At 36.7% G+C, this 21,101-nt stretch overlaps 1 long non-coding RNA gene across 1 annotated transcript in view; it reads right to left on the bottom strand.

Annotated features, from left to right (window-relative positions):
- Positions 1 to 3,174: 3,174 nt before the first annotated feature.
- LOC308194990 overlaps positions 3,175 to 21,101 on the bottom strand; it is a 35,604-nt gene continuing 17,677 nt past the window's right edge. Inside the window, exons 6-8 of the long non-coding RNA XR_013951121.1 lie at positions 18,127 to 19,906; positions 17,269 to 17,438; positions 3,175 to 3,214 (exon numbers count right to left, since the gene is read on the bottom strand). This is a non-coding gene — a long non-coding RNA (uncharacterized lncRNA). The remainder of the gene's footprint in view (positions 3,215 to 17,268; positions 17,439 to 18,126; positions 19,907 to 21,101) is intronic.

Here is a 21,101-nt window from a genome sequence, read left to right as displayed (position 1 = left end):
ATGTAATTTCATTTGGAATTACTTTTATATGTTTCTAAATTGAACTAGGTCTACAATATGCAAAAATACAATATACATGTTGGAAATGTATACATCTTCTTGAACGGAATAGTAGACAGTGTAAACATTAAATTTGAATCACAAAATACATCGACTTTTAAAACACATATTTTGTAGTCTATTTTTAAACATTTTGCCAGTATTTTTTTCATCACTGGAGCTGGGATAACACCAACCCTGCAGCAGTATTTCAGTGCAAGGGAGAGCGTTTTTGCACTCATTCTGCCCCGTCCAGAGTACTAGAAATTTCACAGCACTTTGATCGGAAGAGTCCTACTTTCCTTCCTAGATGAGATTTGAATAACCATCTGTGTGTTTGGATGACGGTAGAAATTAAACTGAGTATGGCAGACACTTCCTTTAGCAGTTTCCCTGTCACTAAAGGGAATGAGAGTGTAATTTTATAAGTCCAATTACAGGATGACTGTTGAGCGGCTGAACATCAAGTCAAATGCAAAGTAAAACACAAATTGGATGTATCTCAATGTAGATTGGTTTTGTCTCTTACACCTCTGTACTTCAGAATTGTACTGTATCAGTTATAAAGCCTTGTTCCTGAACCAGAGAACTCATAAACCATTTATATGACATGCCAGCCTCATTAAGTAAAATGTATATAGCCTTGTTCAAAGCCTTAGTAAGTCTAAAATAAATACTCATAATCTGCATCAAGAATTGTGATTTTCTTTTTCATTTGAACTTTTTCAAATTATCTGGTGTGCATGAGCCATCTCATTCATTCAAGTACTGCCATATCATTAGGACATGTAATTTAAAATTAATTAAACATTAAAAAATGAATTATTGAACAATACACAGGTGCTGCAGACTCCATCTGAGATAGAATTGGACATTTCTTCCTTCTTCCTGAACACTGATATCCTTAAAAAGATTTGCTGGGACAAGAATTCATCTTCTATCAAGTCTGTATCTCCTTCATGAGGGGGCACTTCTTTACTGTGAGGGTGACAGAGCACTGGAACATGTTGCCCAGAGAGGCTGTGGAGTCTCCTCCTCTGGAGATATTCAAAACCCACCTGGATGCCATCCTGCGCACTGTGCCCTAGGTGATCCTGCTCGGCAGGGCAGTTGGACTAGATGATCTTCAGAGGTCCCTTCCAACCCCACCCATTCTGTGATTCATGCACTTTACCAGCTACGTGAGTGTGCATACCTCGTCTAAGTTACTATATTAATATTGAATACTGTATATGAACTGTTTGTTTCGATGTTCTTTGTATAAATCTACAGATTTGTCTAGTAGGCTGTTAGAAAAGCAAACAGGAAAAATGGAGAATGTCTTTAGGCAAGATATCTCACAGCAAACTCTCATAATATAAAGCCTGAACTGTTCACAAAATTCTTATATTTTGACTTCAGCCATGTCAGAAAACTGTTTTGCCAAAACTGAGGGCCAGACAACCAAAAGGATTGTGGCTGATTAACAAATATCTCCAGGGAACTAGAAAGAGAGGTCACCCCTGGTGAACTGTTGCCCTGCAAAACCACCTTCTTCCATGCCAAATTCACTGGCTGACCACTGTCTGCTTGGGTCAGCTCACAGGACGCCAAGTTCATGTGCAGTGAAGAAACCTGGGAAATGCTCAGCTCTCTTTGGGTTCCCCCAAAGGCAGCCTGGACAACCCAACTTGTCACAGGCCCCTTGGCCAAAAGCTGCCCTGCAGAGTGGTGCCAGGCACAGACACTGCGTCCTTCAGATCCTCCCTGTATGTCTCTCCCGCTCCAGAGCCCCTAAACAGAAGTTGCAAGTGAGAAAACCAGTTATACCAAATGATTCCCACCATGTGCTGGGGTGGTAGTGGCCACTTGCAGCACCCCCGGAAGACCAGTAGCACACGCTGGGTGCTTTTTTATACAACACCTACATCACTCACAATTGTGGCCATTGCTTCCTTACCATCCAGCTGGCCTGGCCAGCTATATTGTTTACAATCAGATCGGCGCTGTCCACATAAATATACATTAAGAAATACACACCCCAAAAAAGTCAAGTGACACCTAGCAGGCCCATAAAACCAGATGAATACTTGGCTGTGTGGAACTGCAGCACTCTGATAGAGACTTGTACTGTTTTAAGTTTAGTATCATTTTCAGTGGATACCTTTTCTGCAGAAAAAAATGTTTTTTTGTATCACGCTCTTTTGAATAGGGTCAGCTTCCAGAAGTTTACAGCATGGTCAACTAAAATTAGTGGTATAAATCACATGGTTCAATTATTTCAAGAGAGCTGAGTCATGTTATGCCATTAACAATTTTGCAAATGTTTGTGTATGAGTATTTATGAAGAGTGAACTCCTGTCTATACATGTATTCTCCTCAGCTTTAATTCAGTGGAGATACACCATATCACAAAGTAGCTAGTACCTGGTGGTTACACCTGCGTTTGAACTCAACACAAAAAAGTCTCTTAGATTTGCATCTACAACTGACATTTGACATATAACCCTCTAACTTGCCCTTGTAGGACACTACAGCATTAAAATCTGAGTCTTGTTTTGCACTGCTCAATGCCATGCATGATCTCTGTACTTCCCTTAAGTATACAAACCAGCTATGTCAAATAGCACAAATCAAAACAGTAACATGATGGTCACTTTGAACAAACAAACTTGACTATAATAATGCTAGAGACAAGGAGAATTACGTCTCATGAGTAGAAATTCTGAGCTAAAGAATTAATTTATGTTTGTTTGAAAGACATCAGTGAAACATAAAGATGTTCAGGAATGTTTAATCCTAAAGGGAATGAGATTTATCAAAGCAATTTGAAAGGATAATACGTTCATTTCTGGTTCTAAAGGCAAACAAAAGCCAAAAGAGTAAAAGCATCATACATTAAAACCTCAGAAGCTATTTTTCATCCTGGCAACTTAGGAGCTATTTTTCATGCTGCTATTATTATCTCAAGTTTGATGCTACAATGAAAGGCAAATCTGGTTCTGGTAAGCAATTACTAACTTGCGATGAGCATTAGTTTTACATTTAAAGATCAAAGCAAACATACATAAACAATTTTAAGTACATGCATATCCTATGCTTTATGATCTCTCTCCTAGTTTTATATTCATTCAAGTTCACTGTGTTTCTCACTTACCTTAATAAGTCCAGAAGCAACTGGATGAGCAACTGGAATCTGTATTGAAAAGAAAATGGAGTTTATTTAGTTTGTAGATAATATGTAATGGATGAAAAAGTTCAGCAGAGATTATCTCAATAGATGAACTAGACAGGAAGACCAAAAGATATTACTATTGAGTTCAGTAGAGAGACTATCACACACTTTCCTGATTGTGTTATATTCTTCCCCTTTGAAAACAGCTATCAACCAAATTATCAAACTATTAATAATACATATTTATTTAAAAAAAAAATCCTATTTATCCAACCAATCCTAAGGATAGAGTTCACCATAACTAAAATAACTATTCAAGTGTTATCGTGTCACAAGAAGGAGGAAGGCTGGCAATTTTCTTCATTTCAGAAAAAATGCCATGAATGTTTTAGCTTCTATCTACTCTTTCCAGAAATGAATTTGAACTACAGCTAAGGAATCTGCAGGTCATCACTATGATCAGATTGTGAAGTCCTTACATAACTAAATTCCACTTGGGATCCATTCATGTACTATTTTTAATGCTTGAATGAACCTGGCCCTTTGTTTCTGCTGTCCCCTGTTTGGTCTAAACTTTTCAACTGTGTAAGAATGACATCATTTTGAAATCCTTACTGAAAAGTCTAGTTTCCAAGCATTTTATGAAGAACTAAAGTGTAATGATTTCAGTTCAGGCTCTAAATAAAACAAGTAAGAACTTGGTTTGACTAAAACACACTATATTGTAAGGTGAAATAATAAAAATATGCTTCATTTCACCTTAGGACAGACTGCTAGATATGATTTATTTACAGTAATTGTAAAATGTTATGAGCTGTTCTTTTCTATTCACATATAACAGATTCTTTTAAAGTGTGTACGATACTAAGTATAAAAAAGCAAATCAATGGCAGATTCACAATCATTTTGCAGATGGTGCTTAATGTACCTGTAAAAATATCTAAGCCTATTCTACATGCAGTAAACTGCTGATGAGAGAACACTTGATCATTTTTAAGAAACCAAGTTCATCTGCCGAAATGCTTGAGAATCACCTCAAATTAAATAGATCAATACCTTCAAGAGCACTGACCATGTGGAGCTTAGTATCATGGTCACTTTAGACTCACTACTGCATGCTCATATTGATGTTCACATGAGACATCAAAGGCTATTTCCAGCTACTGATCACTTCTAGTTGTACAATACAGTAAAGCTGTGATATTGAAAATGCCTACTGGAAATGCCTAAAGACAATTATATATATATTTTTTTCTGCTCTATATATCTACTTCAAAGATTTTTTTTTTTTTTCTGCTCTATATGTCTACTTCATGATCAGGGCTTCCATTAGCTCTACTCTCCGGACCTCACCACTGACTGACTAATATAGAAGATACTTGCTTCTGTGCTATAACATAACAGATTTAGGTAGTTAAAACTGCAGATATGCCATTCACAGGATTCAAAAAAGACCTGGTTGCAAAACTTCCAGTTAGTTCCAATGTACTCATTCCAGCTCTCCTGGATGCTCAATACCTGTAGAAATGACCTTGAGTTCACTTTATATTGAATTTTTTTTTTTTTTGGGGGGGGGGGGGGGGGCATAGGTGGGTGGGTAGAGGGAATCATAATGTGAATTTCTGGAGAATTAATTTATATTTTTTTTCGAAGTAGCTGTAGAGTTTTAGCTTTGGTTTCTAATGCACATAAATTGAAATCATTTTCATTTATAGTCCAAAAGGCTTTTTTTTTCTTTTTTTTTTTAATGGTCTGAAGTACGCCATTAGTTTTACATATTCTTTTACACTGGTTTGACTTAAAACCAATCTAGCTGTTTTGTTACAAATGTTTTTAGTTTTCAAGTAAACTAAGTGGCAGAGCAACTCAAAACACATTGAATTAATTTAAAATATTAATATCCACAACTGTCCCTAAATAAAAACAAAGAATTACTGTAGACTTATTGAGTTTTATTTCTCACAGTTCTTATTTTTAAAGTATAGCAAAGCATATTGCATATATTCACTTAGTTTAAAATAGCAAATCAGCAACACAAGGATTGACATATTCCTTTTTTCCTTGTGTCTAAAACATTTCTTTATACGGAAAAAAAATGCTTGATTTCCTTTCCCTTCAATGCAAAAATAATCCTGTAAATGCACTTTTCATGTCCCAATGTGTAGTCACTTTGCTGAACTTTTAGATTCTGCAATTAGATAAATCAGATTTCCTAGTGAAGAACTAAAGCTGCAAGTACAATTTATCTTCAGTTCACTAGTAATAGGGGCAGTTACTATCTTGGGACCAGATCCTGTAAACATGCACATGAATAGCTTCACCCATCACGGTTGGTCCAGTGATGACCATTATGCTGTTCATGTGAGCTAGGACATATGCAACCATTCCCTGAGGTGGAAAATGTTCACAGGGTACCAGTCCTGATACTCTAAGAGGAGATGGTAAAACTGAGTCATCATATAAACTCATAAATTAGATTACACTGAGAAAAAAACTATAGCCAGGAATACCAAATGGTACTTTTTTACATCATTTTTTCCTATTACATTAAGGATGTACCTTATTTACAACAAGGCCCAACTTGGAGCTCTTACTAGTTGCCAGCTACAAACAGCAATGCAGGGCATTTTGCAACTGCTGTCAACAGAGGAGCAAGACAGAATAGCACAGATGAAGCATTTTTGCAAAACTGGCTCAGCAAACAACATCTGCTGAGCTGGATGTCAGCGTGGCCCTCCTGCTGTGGTCTCTGGTGAGAGCAGCCACAAAGAGCAGGGGTCCCATCAGCAGGTGGGCCAAAACAGGAAGAGTAGCAAGAGCAGGTCCCAAAGTCCCCTTTTGGTGACCTTGGCTTGCAGCGATGGAGAATACCTGCAGTATAGTGCTTGCATTGTGATTATTAGGTCTCAGAGAGGCCACCAGGAGATAGCAGTAACCTGCAACCATTTCTGGTTGTAGTTGTACCAATTGCATGCAGGCCGGCCTGCAAACTCCTCATCAACAGTCTCCTTATGCAGTTCCGTGTTATGCTGATTCATTGCCTCGTTACCCTGCTATTTTCCGCTGTGCTTTCACAGATGTAATGCCTCCAGGATTTGACCCACATGGAGGCTACTCCCACAATCTGTCCCAGTGACCTTTGAGGAGTGTTAATGATTTAATGGTAATGGTAACAGCTACCCACTTCAGAAAGGGTTGTGGAGACTGGGGCGTAAGAGGTCATTATTGTTTAACCACATTTGTTTTGCCTTTCTTCTCAGAAACTTTAAATCAGAAGACATTTCCTTAAGCAGAATGCCCAAAGTGACAGCTTTAGGATGTGTGAGAAAGACACAGTTAATTTAGTGCAAAAGATAAGACATTTCCTTGGGGAAGTACTAATTCCAGGCCTATTACCCCTCAGTGTCATTTCATATTAATGCATTGCATAGAAGGGGATGCTAAATCTTATTAATTGAAAAATATTTGTCTTTTGCTTCCTAAAATAATTTTTTGCCTGGAGGTTAAGGAGTCTTAAAATTATTTCTGAACTACATCCAATTTCTGGACAGTTTATTGAAAAGTGGAGAGTGAAATTTGTCTGTTGCCTTGTTAATTTACATCAGACAAGAGGAAGAAGAATGATGCTTTTTGGTGACCCAAATAGCATAGTTACATAAAAAGATAGTTACAAATACAAAGTCCAGGCATATATAACACGTTAAGATTTGCCAGATGTCACAGACATCCACACGTGTGAATACGTGTGTACACGTCATAGTTACATATGTAAAGTAGAGGGGTAACTATCTAAACACAGTGGCTAAAGCAACACACAGGAAAAGAACTTAATGCAACTTCCCTCTCCCTTTTTTATGGCTGAAAGTTCCAAAAGTACCAAAATTACTGATTTTAATCCTTTTAGGTGTTTTATTCATAAGCCATGAAATGACCTCACAAGAAGAAGAAAATGGAAATATCCTTTTAACTTTAGTGTGTTCTGTGCAGGGATATTTGAAAACTGTGATCCTGCTTTGTTCAGCCTTTGACTCATCACAAAAAGAATTGCACATGGCCATGGTCTTGTCCCCTCTTTCCCCAAACTAAAGAATGAGGTTTGAATTGAAGTCCTCACTTTGACTGGCATAGACACTAACCAGCACAAGGAGTGTCCTCAAGAGCATGGTTCCCTTCATTATATATGACAACCTGGATTAAAAAGCATTAAAACAATATACTTAATTGTATTTTTGGATGGTCTTCCGGGTACAATGGTGCCATGTTATTTGTTTTAGAGGTCTCAACATAGAGGTTTAAATGCACTCTAATTTGGGAGGCAGCGTATTTAAATTGGCACTCTGCAGCTTGATGCTTCTATAGAGACACTGTCAAGCCCACACTCTCCAGGTTACTGCTCTGCTTGCAGAACAGTTGTTTGTTATTTTTTTGTTTTGTTTTTCCTTGAAACTCCTTCCAACCAACTGCACTCCTTCCACTTCTCATGCTCACATAATGGTCATGTCTCCTCTGATCTTTACTGAAGAAAAAATATTTTCCTTTTCTAATTCACTCCTTAGCCATTGTTTTCCCAACCTCCAGTTCTCAAGAAATATGATTTCTTAATAAAAAAAAAAGTCTAATTAAGCCATTTATCAAACTTTTCCAAGTGGATAGAGTGACAAATTAGCCCTATCTTCCACCAGCAATCTGATGGATGGGAAGATAAAGATGCAGAGGCTGTTATTTTAGCTGGAAGCTCTCTACTATATCAACTGTTTGGCCCCAAGCCAAAAGCCCCTAAGAGATGACAAGAACTAATGATGAGTCTATGAATTTTATGCAGTGTGAGGCCTGACATCAAAAGAATCTGCCCTTATTAGCAAAATCTCTATGCCTTCTGCCTGAAAAAAAAAAAGAAAAAACCTCTTTTTTACTTACTCTAAGTAAACAAATAAAAAAATGCAACCTATATACAAATTTGCACAATAATATACTGCTGAGTTCTGGTTTTCTCTACAAATATTAAGTGATTGTTATGACACTACTTTTACATCCACCAAATGAGTCTAAGACAGGACAGACATCAAATAATTTTCCCAGAAGTCTTTATTTTTATTTATTTTATTATTTATACTTATTTTATTCCTTCAGAAGAACTGGGCTGTATGGCAGCCTGTGTACCAGATGCAATCTGTGCAAGTAGAAGCAAGGATGGAGTCCCAGTCAGAAGAAGTCCATCAACCTCATTAGGGTCAGGACCCCAAAACTTGCCCTGGATTTTTGAAACCCACCAAAATCAGATTCATAGAGGTGGTTCCACAGTCAGGACCAGAACACCAAAAGTTTCCTTGGATTTAGAGAGTGATTGGCAAAACTTATGGAAGAAAAATCCATCAAGAGTTGGGTCAAGCTCACACCAGCTCTGGCTCAGGAAGATCCTGGGCCACATAGCAACAGAGGCCAGAAAAGAATTCTGGGGAAATATCACTAATTGTTTTCTTAAGTTTTTCTCTTCCTAAGTATTCATCCTTGGTCAATATGCATATAGGACACATGATTTTAGACAAAATGAATGCTAAGTCTGATACTGATCTTATGCAACAAGATTACCTTCAAAATTTGTAGCTTATATCCTTCTCCCTTTTCACCAGATTTTTTAATATACATTCATTCCAATATTTAATGGAAAATGTACATACAAGGTGGAATACAGTTATTGCTCTGATGGAATGCAGGAATAAAGAAGAATACAATGGACAGGTTAACTTCTCAGGAAAACAAAACATTTTAATGCTTGATTAGAAAAGTTTGACTGAAAACAAGCCATTTTTGCAGATACTTTATGTTACTGCGAATTAGAATTCAAATCCTTTTTTTTTTTTCCCCCACATTTTTCATAGATTTCTTGATGTCTCATTTTTTATTACATTTTTCTTGTGGAAATAGAACAGCATTCAACTTACTGGCAGATTGAGAAACTGTAGTACTGCTTTGTAAAATCCATCTGCAGTAAGTCTGTGTAGCTGAGCATTCATATACCTGATCAGATTGATTCATCTTTTCAACAGGATAGTTTTATAGCATGGTATTACAAACAACAATGCATTGAAAAGAGGAAATAATTATGTTACAGTCATCCATATTCAGCACATCCTGAAATATTTTACCTTTGTTCTCCAGTCTGCATTTAATATTATGTATAGAAGCTGCACTATGCAAAACTAGGGTATGTAATCAATCTTGAACTTTCCTGTGTCTAAGTAAAATGCCCTGTATTCATCCCTCTTCTATAGCCACCTATCCATCAAGCAGCTTACCCTGAAAGTGAAAAACAAGTGGCTTTGCACTCTTGGAGTTTTTCTTTCTTGTCACTTTTCAAAGAAGGGCATGCCATTTAATCTGCCACACTGCTTTTTAGCTTGAGACATAAAGGCCATTTACATTGCTTTATCAGCTGTAGGAATGTCCATAAACTCTGATGTTTTGGGGTGAGTTAAAAAAAACAGCTTGGAGTACGTGAGGTCCAACATAAACAATCATGGAAAGAATAAAAGAGAGCTTCTTAATACTGAAACCTTACCAGGCAACTTCAAAACAAGAAATAAGAATTCTGGTTGAGAATATAATGTGAACCATGCAATGCCATCATAATTCAACTTCCTTCTTCCTCCTGATGTGCTTGACATCCCTAAGTACAAGGTACTTTCTTCGCTGTTTATTGATAATAGGGCTACTTAGGAACTTCATTGTGGGTTCTTTATATGCTATTAACTTGTAACTTTTTGGATGAAGATGTAAATAAAGATAACACAGTGGCTGTAGTTTTCTACTCAGAATGGTATTTTTCCAATAAAAAATAAATGTAAGTATTATAGCAATATGCAATCAAGCATTCAAATGTCATTGCTTCTAACTCAGAAAGGCAAGTTCTTGAACAAAGAAACTTAAACGCAATTTGGCTAGAAATTAAATGTTATTCAGCAAAAGATCAGTACTGAAGTTGTCAATGAACCAAACTGTCTGCTTACTTATAATTAGCAACATGGTCATTGTCTGGCTATCCTGGCATATTGTAAATAAGCCTGTGCAGACTATATGATTTAAGATTATTTAGAAGACAGCCTCAAGAGACAGCTAAAATAACTCCTTCTCTTAATCACTCGGTCAGCTTGGCTTAGGGGAGTAGTAGATACAACTAAGTCCTATTTAACCCTTTCTCAGTAAACTGAATAAAGGTTTGTTCCTTTCTTTAAATATTGCTCCAATTACTCTATATAGCAACCTCATTCAGAACTATAAGCATCAGATTTTTCAAAGCCTCCTGAATTCCCTAAACTTTTAAGCAATTTTAAGAGTTGTTGTTCAGTAATTTATACTTTATGATACAATTCCATGGAAGACTTTAATCAAAAGGTTTTCCCCAAATAAATAATAGCCAGAACTTTACTACACCCCAGACTTGTCTTTTGGTTGCCAGATGACCATTTGTTTCACTCTCTATTTTACTTTTTCATGCTCTACTTTAGACTTCCAGGTTGAGCTTGGCTAATATCTGGGAGGAAATTTGTCTGCTAAACATTTTAGATAGGCCAAGTCAGATAAATAAAAGGAGTAAATGTGAATGATTTACTCTGAGCTCTCACAGTCCTTAACCATTAGTTTGCAACCTGGATATGTTTTGGACCACTCCAACTAACTTTCCATCCAAAAAATCTGCTCTAGTTTGCAACCTGCTCCAGCAAACAGGTTGTACCAGATAACTTCCACAGGTCCCTTCCAACCTCAACCATTCTGTGATCCTTTGACCTCCTTTTCATAACTCCAGAAAATACAGCACGTCCATAAATCTACAGTTTCTGTCTGTAATACACATCTCAGCAGCTAACCTCAAGTTAAAATATAAGTTAACTCATCCTATCTTTCTACTTTAACACAGTATTTAATCAGTTAGGGCTGAAGGATACACATCAAAAGTTTGCCAGTAAATGTTGCCTGGTAGATTTTGTGGAAAATAACAAGTTCAGTCGGACAAAACTAAAAATAATTACATAAGCCCCATCTATCTATTAAAGCTAGACACAAAAGCAAACAGATTAGCCTTGTATGAACTTAGGCTTTTCCATCCTGTCTGTGCAAGTGAAATTGAGATACAGTGAATGCGACAGAGTTTAGAGATATCACTCAGCTATGGTAATGGAAGTACAGGTTTCAGCCACAGAAGGGATTATTTTTGTCTCAATATATTCTTCTAAATTGTGTTAATATTATGTATGTTTTCAACTTCAATTAATTTTAGGCTCTTGTATTGCAAAAAGCTTCTGGTTTTAGGAAGAGGTTCATGGGAGCATTAAGACAGAGATTTTGCTCACTGAATGACATATGAAGGCAGTAATGACTTTAGAGCTGCATGTCCTATTTTAGCTATTTCCACTATCAGGAAAAGATGGGTTGACCTACTTGTAAGTAACAAAAATAGCCAAGGATCTTTAAACAAAATCAATCTCATCGAGTTGAACAGAAATGGAGAAGTATAATTGTTCCATTTCTTTTCTCTTTCCAGATCAGGCACTGCTCATAGCATAACCTGGGGACATGCACATCCTGGCACAGGAAGCAGGAAAAAAAGAATACACCCACGGTGTCTTTTGCTTGACATAGTTGAGCATAGTCAATTAATGAAAATCTCAGCAGTTTGTTTTTGAAATATATTGTTTAAATTCTAGGCCAAAGAACTTCATTGAGGATTTTGGTGAGCATCATTCCGTGGACTTGAAGATACAAACTTAAAGTAGAAGATACAGACTGGTAACTGAGACACACACACACACACACACACACACAAAAGGTGGATCAGGAGAGATCAGAGACTGAAAAGATCATTTATTTGAAGGGATGGAATGGACTAATTATGAGCTTGATTTGGTGCAGGGCAATGTCCAAAGGGCATCTGGAGTCCCTTTCAGACCTTAATGAAGGGATGTTCTGTGTGAGGATAAACTTTCTGCAAGATTCTGGAAGTAACAGCATACAGTAACCAAATCTTAAGTTTAAAATCTTTTAGGATGGTTTACAAAACAGAAAGTATACATTTACCACAAGAGTTACATTTTTATTTCTAAACTTATATTGGTTTCATCCCTAAGAAACCCGTTTACTTTCGGGGGGGGGGGAGGGTTGAAGATGACTGAATATAAACCACTCTATCAGCTTGCAGATATTTAGTCCTTGCTTTATTCAAAAGCCTTGAATATCTCTAGCATTGTAATCACTGTTAGAATTCTACAATTAGACTTACACTACCTAACTTTTTTGGTATTATTAGTCTCATTTGCTATTATTCTAAGGATGAATATTAGCTACTTTACATTCAAACTCTATTTTCTGCACAAAGTCCTGTATGCAACTAAGATATGGTTAGCAGTTAAAATGATCAGCTGAGAGTATCAAAGCCTTTATGCAGCGTAATAACTTCACTAGATGGCGGTGGAGAGAAATATTAGATTATATAATTTCCTTTTTTTAATAGGACAGGGAAACATCCCAGTAAGTACTGCAGTTTATTAGTGTTGTCCGTGTTAACTACAGATCACAAGACGGCAATGTTTTTGCCTGCACAAAAGTCTGGGGGCTCCTGCCCAGTTAAATCTACATGCAAACATTTGCAGGAGCACTGCCATGTACTCCTCCAGTCCTGACACAGAGCTGCAGAGAGCAGCTCTTATTTATCCTTGTACCTTCGTGTCGCAACTGCTCTTTCTGTATCTTCTGTGTATGAATAAATATCACATTTCTGTTGTCATAGTCACTAAAGCAATCCCAGGGAAAGAATCAATGCCATCACGCATCAGGCAGTCCTGGGACCAGAAGCAGACAGAGAAGAGCTGTTGCTGCACTGGGTGGAGAGACAGCCTGGATGTAGCCAGGGCTGGGACCGGAGGGCGCAGCACAGCTGTCGTGCTGGGGGTGTGTGCCCGCCTGACCCAGGTCCTCTTGCCAGCCAGCAGGCTTCAAGAAAGGAAACAGGAGTCTTTGACAAAGGAGCACTGAAGCATTTCTAGAAGCAGGACACGACAGTGTCATGTCTAGAGCACAAGCAATTTTCTCATAAACTCAACTGTACCATGTTTTTTCCTGAAACTTGAAGACAGGGTTCCCCAAGGAAATCATCACACTGATGCCATAATCATGATGAAGTAAATGAGTGAACAGTAAGAAAAAGCTACAAAGAAATTTGAAGCGTTTTGTGAAAAATACTATTTGTATTCAAGAAAATTCTTTTCATTCTCAAGAACTCTTTATGCTGCTCAAATATTTTTTGTTAGGAGAACTTAGCATCCCTTACAGCTGACTGAAGAAACAAAGAACAATTTTGGAGACTCCTGACAAAACTCCAAGACTGAATATTTCAAGCACCAAATCCTATAGCTCCTAAGTTTCAAAACCTTCAAAAATTCAACTTTTTGAATTCAGAGAATCGATACTTGCCAGCTTTTAGAAATTAACACTTGAACAAAAATTAAAATCCAGAATGGAGAGGATGATTTCTCCTGAGATCATCCTTCAGTTAGAAGACTATCAGTGAAATTCTTCAAAAACTATGGAGTTGTCTGGCTTTGTTCATAATGTTCAGAAAATACAAATTATCATTTTGCACTTTCAGATTAAAAAAATATTAGTTTCTTCTATCACCAGATATAAATATATTTTCTAAGGTTTGTTTCTTGCCTTTGGAGAAATGTTATTTTAAAAATCGATTCAGTGACTAAATCATACTTTTCTGTACTAAGTCATGCCTTTACCTAGCAATGGCCAAGAATTTTTTTTAGTGATACCTTGTCCACTGACATCTCTTCTGCTTGCTCACCAAACTGTTTGCAATAGCTAGCAGAGAATCAGGATATTGCGAGTGATGATAAAAAACAAACCAGTTTTGTTGCAAGTGACTTCTTGACTTATGCCTGCTAAGCACAAATCTGCATTCTAAGACTTGAACTTTTAAAGGCATAATTCTCTGTATTTTTGTGTAAACATGACCAGATGAGAAACAGTTCCTTATGGCATTCATTCTCTGTGATTTCCCTTAGTTTTCCTCTTCACTGGCCTTAGAGAAACAAAAATATGTGGAAATACAAAGCCCTGGGATTTAGTTAGTGACACAGTGGGTTGGGTTCTCTGCTTTGCAACTCGCACATGGCTCCACTCAAACAAACATGTTAGATATGGCTGTCAGATATAGCTTGTTGCACAAACCAACCTGATTAAAAATATATAAATATATATAAATGACTGTCCCTGATCATCAAGAGGCAGGTAAAAATAAATGTTGGATTACATAGATTCCTAGGAGAAATACACTTCAAATTACTTTGGTGGGTTTCCCTAAATGGAGATATTATACATAAACAGCTATACTTGCAAAGTTTCTGGAACTGAATACACCCAGCAGTAACACAAAACAAAAGATCAACATGACAAAAAAGAGATGCAACTTATGCTCGCTCCAACCTGCATCACAGGAAAGTCATTTTCTTTTCTCATTACTATTAGCTTCATGCTGTATTTTCCCTGATGACTCCAATACACAGTGAAATGGCTCAGTACTCTGGTAAGAGGCTAAAACTCCTCTCAAACAGCCTAGAGACTGACAAAATTTTCCTTTTAGATCATTGCACTCACACAGTTCCTCTTTTTAAACTATTAGTTTAGTCTTACATGAGAAAAATCTCAATCACAAAATTATTATACCTTTTAAACCTTATCCTTACCCCTTTTTCCCAGACCTGCTCATAAATCAAGGCACTGTGGATTTGCCTGGAAGCTATGCCATCATATTACTCTTAATTTAGTGGCCAATCAATATTGATTTCTATGTTTCTCACTGCTATAAGTCATGACAACGTTTTAAGGTGCTGCTGATGAGAATATAGTATCTAGAGTTGTTCTGTGAATGCTCACGTGAAATGTGGAGTCAGAATGAAAAAAGATATTTACATGTGTATTTTCTTCTATATAATCTACATCCAACTGCATATACAGCAGCTGCCCTTGCTTTTCAAAACTACAAACATTTCCTAGTCTACTTAGTTTGCATTTAATTCGCTTCACAGCACTTGGATTCAGTACTACCACAAAAAATTTAGTGACCTATTTCTTTCCTGAGGTCTACAAGTAGGATTTGCATGATGGGGACATTGGTTAAATTAGCATCCTTTGGCCCATTGATAAGAACATAGCCAGCACAACACTCTGCTTGCAACGAGGACCGAAAATTGCTTTATTATTGCAATGATAATGCATCATTAAAATTAGACATTCTCTTCCTTATCAATTTCAAAATATAAATGCCTATGATCCTTTAAATGTTCTATTAGATTTATTGGCACTTATAATACCTAAATTAAATTGAAATAACCACAACAAAACAGGAAAATAAAAAACAAGCTACCTTTGTCCACCAAAGATCTTCATCCTTTTACTCACAAAGAACCCTCTGAGCAGCCTAAAATAGCTACCTCTGAGAAACTTGCTCTGATTTCCTAGGAGCTCAACACTGTTTCTCCCTTTTCTAAAGGGAAGTAGGCATTTAATTGTTTAGTGACTACAGATGATTTTTGCCACAGCCTGATTAACGCCATAAAGACTATAACTATCATCAGCATTAAAAATTTACTACTGTTTGGCCTTAACACAACTGAAATGAGAGAAAATTGTTTTTTATGCAAACTCTTCTTACACTTTTTGCTTACAACATGCAGATTTCTCTGTGTTGTTGTTCTTGTTTTGTTTTGTTTTTCAGCCCATAGTCATGCAAAGTAACTCCTTCCGACTTGTCTCTTATCCCATACTACACAGTTCATGTAAAATGTTTATTGCAAATCTAAAGCTGGGAATCAGCCCTTATGTATTAATGCATCAGAACCATAGGTACATGGCAAGAAGAGGTTGATGCATGGTGATAATTTCCCTCTCCTTTCTCAGCAGTGAAGTATTTGGGGCAGGATCAGTGCAGTCTGCACACCTGTGGCTGCCCAGTGTGAAAGCCCACCCAGCCAGGAGAGCATGAAACACAAAGGAAACCCTCATCCTTCTGACCGTGCGTTTTAACAGCAGTTATATTACACCTTGATCTGGTTCTGAAGCTTAAACAATAGTGATATGAAGCTGAAGACTGAGTGCCACTTTACAAACTAAACTAAGTTTCATATATCAGTAAATCCTTGACCCAATTGGATTATAACTTAAAACCCTGATAGACAGCTACAATAGAAGCAGTGGAATAATAAAGCAGTAATTTTATGATGAATTCAAACCTAATTCTCTCTTAGAAATATATTTCATGTCGTAGCCTCTCACTTCCGCTCAGATTTGTATTCCCTTTTCTAGCAAGTATTTAAAAAGAAATATTTGAGTTTGAGTTCTATATATGACTAGATTATTTATCTTTTAGCTACATTTTTCTTTCAAAAGCAATTAAGAGTTCCAGTTGCTTGCCATGGACATTAGACGTGAGTTTTCAGCTCGTACAGTCACACTCTACTTGTGTTTACTATGCAAGACAGTTAGAACAGTATGTGGGAATGAAAAGACATCATTTTTGTGGAATTGAATGAATTGTATAAATTTTACTTCTGAATTGCTCTGCAAACTTGAAATTTTTACATGATTAAGAAGCCCATTCAGATGTTTTTCCAGTCTTTCATTTTCTGTCTTTGATGCATTTGCTATTGAGTTTTTCACAGTATATTAAGTTTTCCATATGGTTTCATTTACATTTCTAACACAAGAGACCGAACTTGCCACCATGTGTAGTTTAGGTCTTAATTGTAGGTCACATCTAACTAGGGAACATATAGAAAATGAAAAAGTCCTAGCACCTCTGTGGTTATCCCTGCTGAATAATTGCAGCAGTAGCTGAATTTTGCAGTACAGATGTTGGTAATTTGCCATTGAAAACCACCAGTATCAAACTGTCAGAGTCAAGAAATGGCTTTAATTATTTCCTCCCTGGAGTGGTAATAGCCACTGCTTGGATACTGCCAAAGCTGGAGCATGTTTGTGTGGGTGATTTCTTAGCACATTTAGCGAACGCAGCTTACCTGCACTTGCCAAACCTGCTGGCATCGGAGATTTGCTTCCAGTCAGTGCGAAGGCAGACCAAAGCGGTCGCTTCTACGAGGCACTAGATCATCTGGAGACCACCTTCATGAACTTTTTTTATTTTCCCTGGTCACCAAAGACTAATATTGTTTTTCTGCTTCATTGAGTACTGAAAATAGAAAATAAATCAGACAGAAAACTCTTGGAAATAACGATACAGGAAAATCCCTCTCTGGGAGGGAATAATTAAAAAATAAAAATAAAAAATCAGAAGCTGCAGAAAACTCAATGGAAAAATTCACTAAGAAGGAGGGAGGCGAGAACATGCGTTCAGTAAACTGTCCAGCTTTCTGCTAATTATACCTTTTTTTCCCCATGGCTATAGGTTACTAGTGAAGAAGCCTGTATACTCTCAGTGGTAATACTGAGGTCCAGAACCATTTTATGCCCAGACCTTTGGCCTCATCCTTGTAATAAAAAGCAAGACAATGCTCATGCTTTGCTTGCTACCCTATTCTTCTAATAAAGAGCTTTTTTTCTACTAAGTATTCTCTAAACGTGAACTGAATATAGTGATAAACCAGCAACTCAAAAATAAAAGAAAATAAAAAATCAAGAGCAGGTCAAAATGTTTTCAGCATTTCATAGCAATTCTTATATTATTCTCTGTCCTTCAAATATACCCAAACCCCAGAAAAATTACATACTGATGTTAATGTGAACATTTCCACAGGAGCCTGCAAACGGCTTTGGCTTGTGCTTCAAAAGAATGAATAAAAGTCCTTGAAAACAACTGTTGGGCTAGGATGTTTTATTCCTCATTCCCATACTCTATCTATCTGGTAAGATGATCTAACCTGTGCATCCCTGAATGATATCTTGACTCCGAAGTGGGGTAAGGTTTTTTCTCCCTAGATGGCTGCAGGGATTTCTGGCCTTCTGGTAGAAGGGTATTAAGGCAGGCTGATGCAAAGTTTTTGTGAAGTCTGGAGGAGCTTCTCTCCATTGATCTTGGTGGCCTTTGGATTAAATCGTAGCAGAGCAAAGAATCACTATGATGTTCAAGCAATAGCCTTGCACTTGGCCAGCAATAAAGTGCTCTTTCTTTAATGTGCACGCTTCAGATATTTGTGCAGCCTGAGCACATTTTCCCACACACATTCACCTTCTCTTCTGCTAACCGCATGCCACAGGACTTCCACCAGGATTGCTGGTGCAACACCACAAATGTAGCATTAATGGTCTTGGTGTTACTCAAGAAGGCTGGGTGGAAGACTGGGAGAAGCAAGACATTGCTTATAAATAAGAAGAAATACTAAGAGAAAAAAACAGCCTAAAGAAATATGTTGGGATTCCTTTGTTTGGAAATACTTGCCAGCCAAGAAGTCTTTTAAGGCATTAAAAACTTACCTCTAAGTTGTGCAACGTTTGCTATTAATTTGTACAATGTTTATTGACCAAGGAAGAGGTCAAGGAACGTTTTAAATACAACCACATTTTCCTTCATATTATTTTTGTTTTCTTTCTTTTAAGGTTAGCTATAAAAAAATAAAATATTTTGAGAAAAAAAATAGAAATTATTACTACTTTAAAACAAGGAACTCAGAAAAGAAATGAAAATGTGTTTTTTCCAACCCCAGCAAAATAAAGACCCACATATTCTACTGAGTTTTTCATCACTCACTAAGATATTTTCAGATATTTTTCCAAATACGCCTCTGCAATAAATATTTCTATGTAGTGACAACTTCTAATAGCAGTGATTTCTGCTGCTAATATTACACCAGAGTAATGGTAACAAACACTATGTGTCAGTATCACAGACTCTTTGACCATTATTGAAAAAGATTATAATACTGGTAATAGAGGTTTGTGATCAATAGCTATTAAAGTTTTGCTATTATTCCTGCAGAATAGCTAAAAGTATAAATAATAATGAATTATGGAATGTTCTCTAGTGTCTCTGCATGGGCAGGAGTTGTTTCAATTGCAGCAGGCATGTCTTGTGTGTGGCATATCTCACAAAACTGATATCTATGCACGGAGCTAGGTGTCATTGACATCCAACTCACAGCTGAAACTATTTTGGAGTTTTGTTAAGAATGACAAGATTTGATGAATGGAGATTAATGATTAAAATATTTCAGCCTTTCTAAGTCCTCGCACAATGTGACAGCAAATAAGTCTTCAAAGAGATTTATTTTTGTTCCTAGCAGCTGGATATCTAGAGTCTGCCATTCCTGAGGGAGTCCCAGAGACCTACTTGATGATGGGAGCGTTTCACAGCTGTAAGAGATGTGGGTTGTTACACAACGACTTGAACTATAACATATTTTAGTGAACAGACTCTTAAAACCCTGAGGTTTTCTAATTGACTACAGCCTGCTTATCACTGGAAACCTGCAAGCTCCCATGTTGTAACAAGAGGTAGTGAAAGCCTGTCTTTAACATGTAATTTAATTACAAGGAAATTACTCCAGAAAAAAAAATAAAATACTTCCACTCCATTTTCTGCTGTCAGAGGTGCAGGTGGGCCAGGAGACTTGCTGACGTGAATTAGGTGATGTGATTCCTGATGGACCATGGCAATGGTACCGGTCTGAGGACCATTTCAGAATGTACAAATGTGAATAAAATCTGCAATGAGAATAGCGGATAAGTGGTGCACACTGGTTTCTACGAAATAAAAATCAGGAAATGGCAGAGAAATTGTCCTCCATCTCATGAGGTCCTTATGCAGGGTGCAGACAGCAGTGAGATATACTCTGTTGTCAGTGCCTTTTTTTTTTTGGCCTTTGACCATTGTGATGGTGCCAAAATTAGCGCTGTAAGATCAGATCTAGAATCACCTCTTCAGAGAAGAAAACACCTGCAATGGATATCATCAAGGCTCCCTTCTCTAAGGCATAATGGCAATAATAGTATTAAAGGCCTTTATGATCCGTAGAAAAATATTCGTTATTATCACTTACAAAGGAAAAGAGGTGTGAAAATTCATTGTTTTGTGTACGTACACAGAATATTTATTGGCAAGGTCATTATTCAATTACAAACATATCCATTTTGAACTTGAAAGAAAATTTAATTTGGACATTGCCTGAGAAACATTCCTGAAGTCATGATGATAGGAATAGAGCTTTGGTAAAGCACTTTTTACAATCTGCATGCACACTTAAAAATCACTTTGAAACTCATCAAAGATTTAATTACAGGCTCTGTAGTGATCTATATTACCAGGCCTTGATTATTTTTGAAAAAATATACTACATTAACTTACATATGATGGAGTTGTAGATTTAAAGAGCTTTAAAGTATTATAATTAAAATTAAATAACCATAAACAAAATTAATGAATAACGTTTTCTGGTTCGTATCCCTAGTTTTTATGGACTCTATTGACTTGCTGATTAGTATGCTGAAAGTAGTCATTTTCTATCATACAACCATAATTTTGAATGGCTGCATTTGTAGATATAATTCTTCTCAAACCCGAAACGATAGAGGATGAAACTACACAGAGTTCCAGAAATGCAGGTACTGCCTTGAAGTAGTAAGAATAATAAAAAATCTAACAATTAGCACTTCGATGTTATAGGAGATAAATATATTAATTATTGGAGTTATGATTTGCATAGCTTGCATTAAGAATATTATTTTGAAAAATCTAATTTATTTCAAGTAAGCTGTGGCAATTGATTCACAGTAGAAATAACAACAACATCCCAGGGAGATTAATCTTTTTTGAACCACATACTTAATCACAATATGATAAAATGTAGTGTAACAATTTAGGTCAGCATGAAGCATTTCATTTGACAATAATTTATTATTG

The sequence above is a fragment of the Anser brachyrhynchus genome (assembly GCF_964034855.1).
Source record: "Anser brachyrhynchus genome assembly, chromosome: 4".
NCBI classification, from domain to species: Eukaryota; Metazoa; Chordata; class Aves; order Anseriformes; family Anatidae; genus Anser; species Anser brachyrhynchus.
The sequence above is the reverse complement of the archived record's forward strand: the minus strand, read 5'-3'. Positions and strand labels throughout refer to the sequence as shown.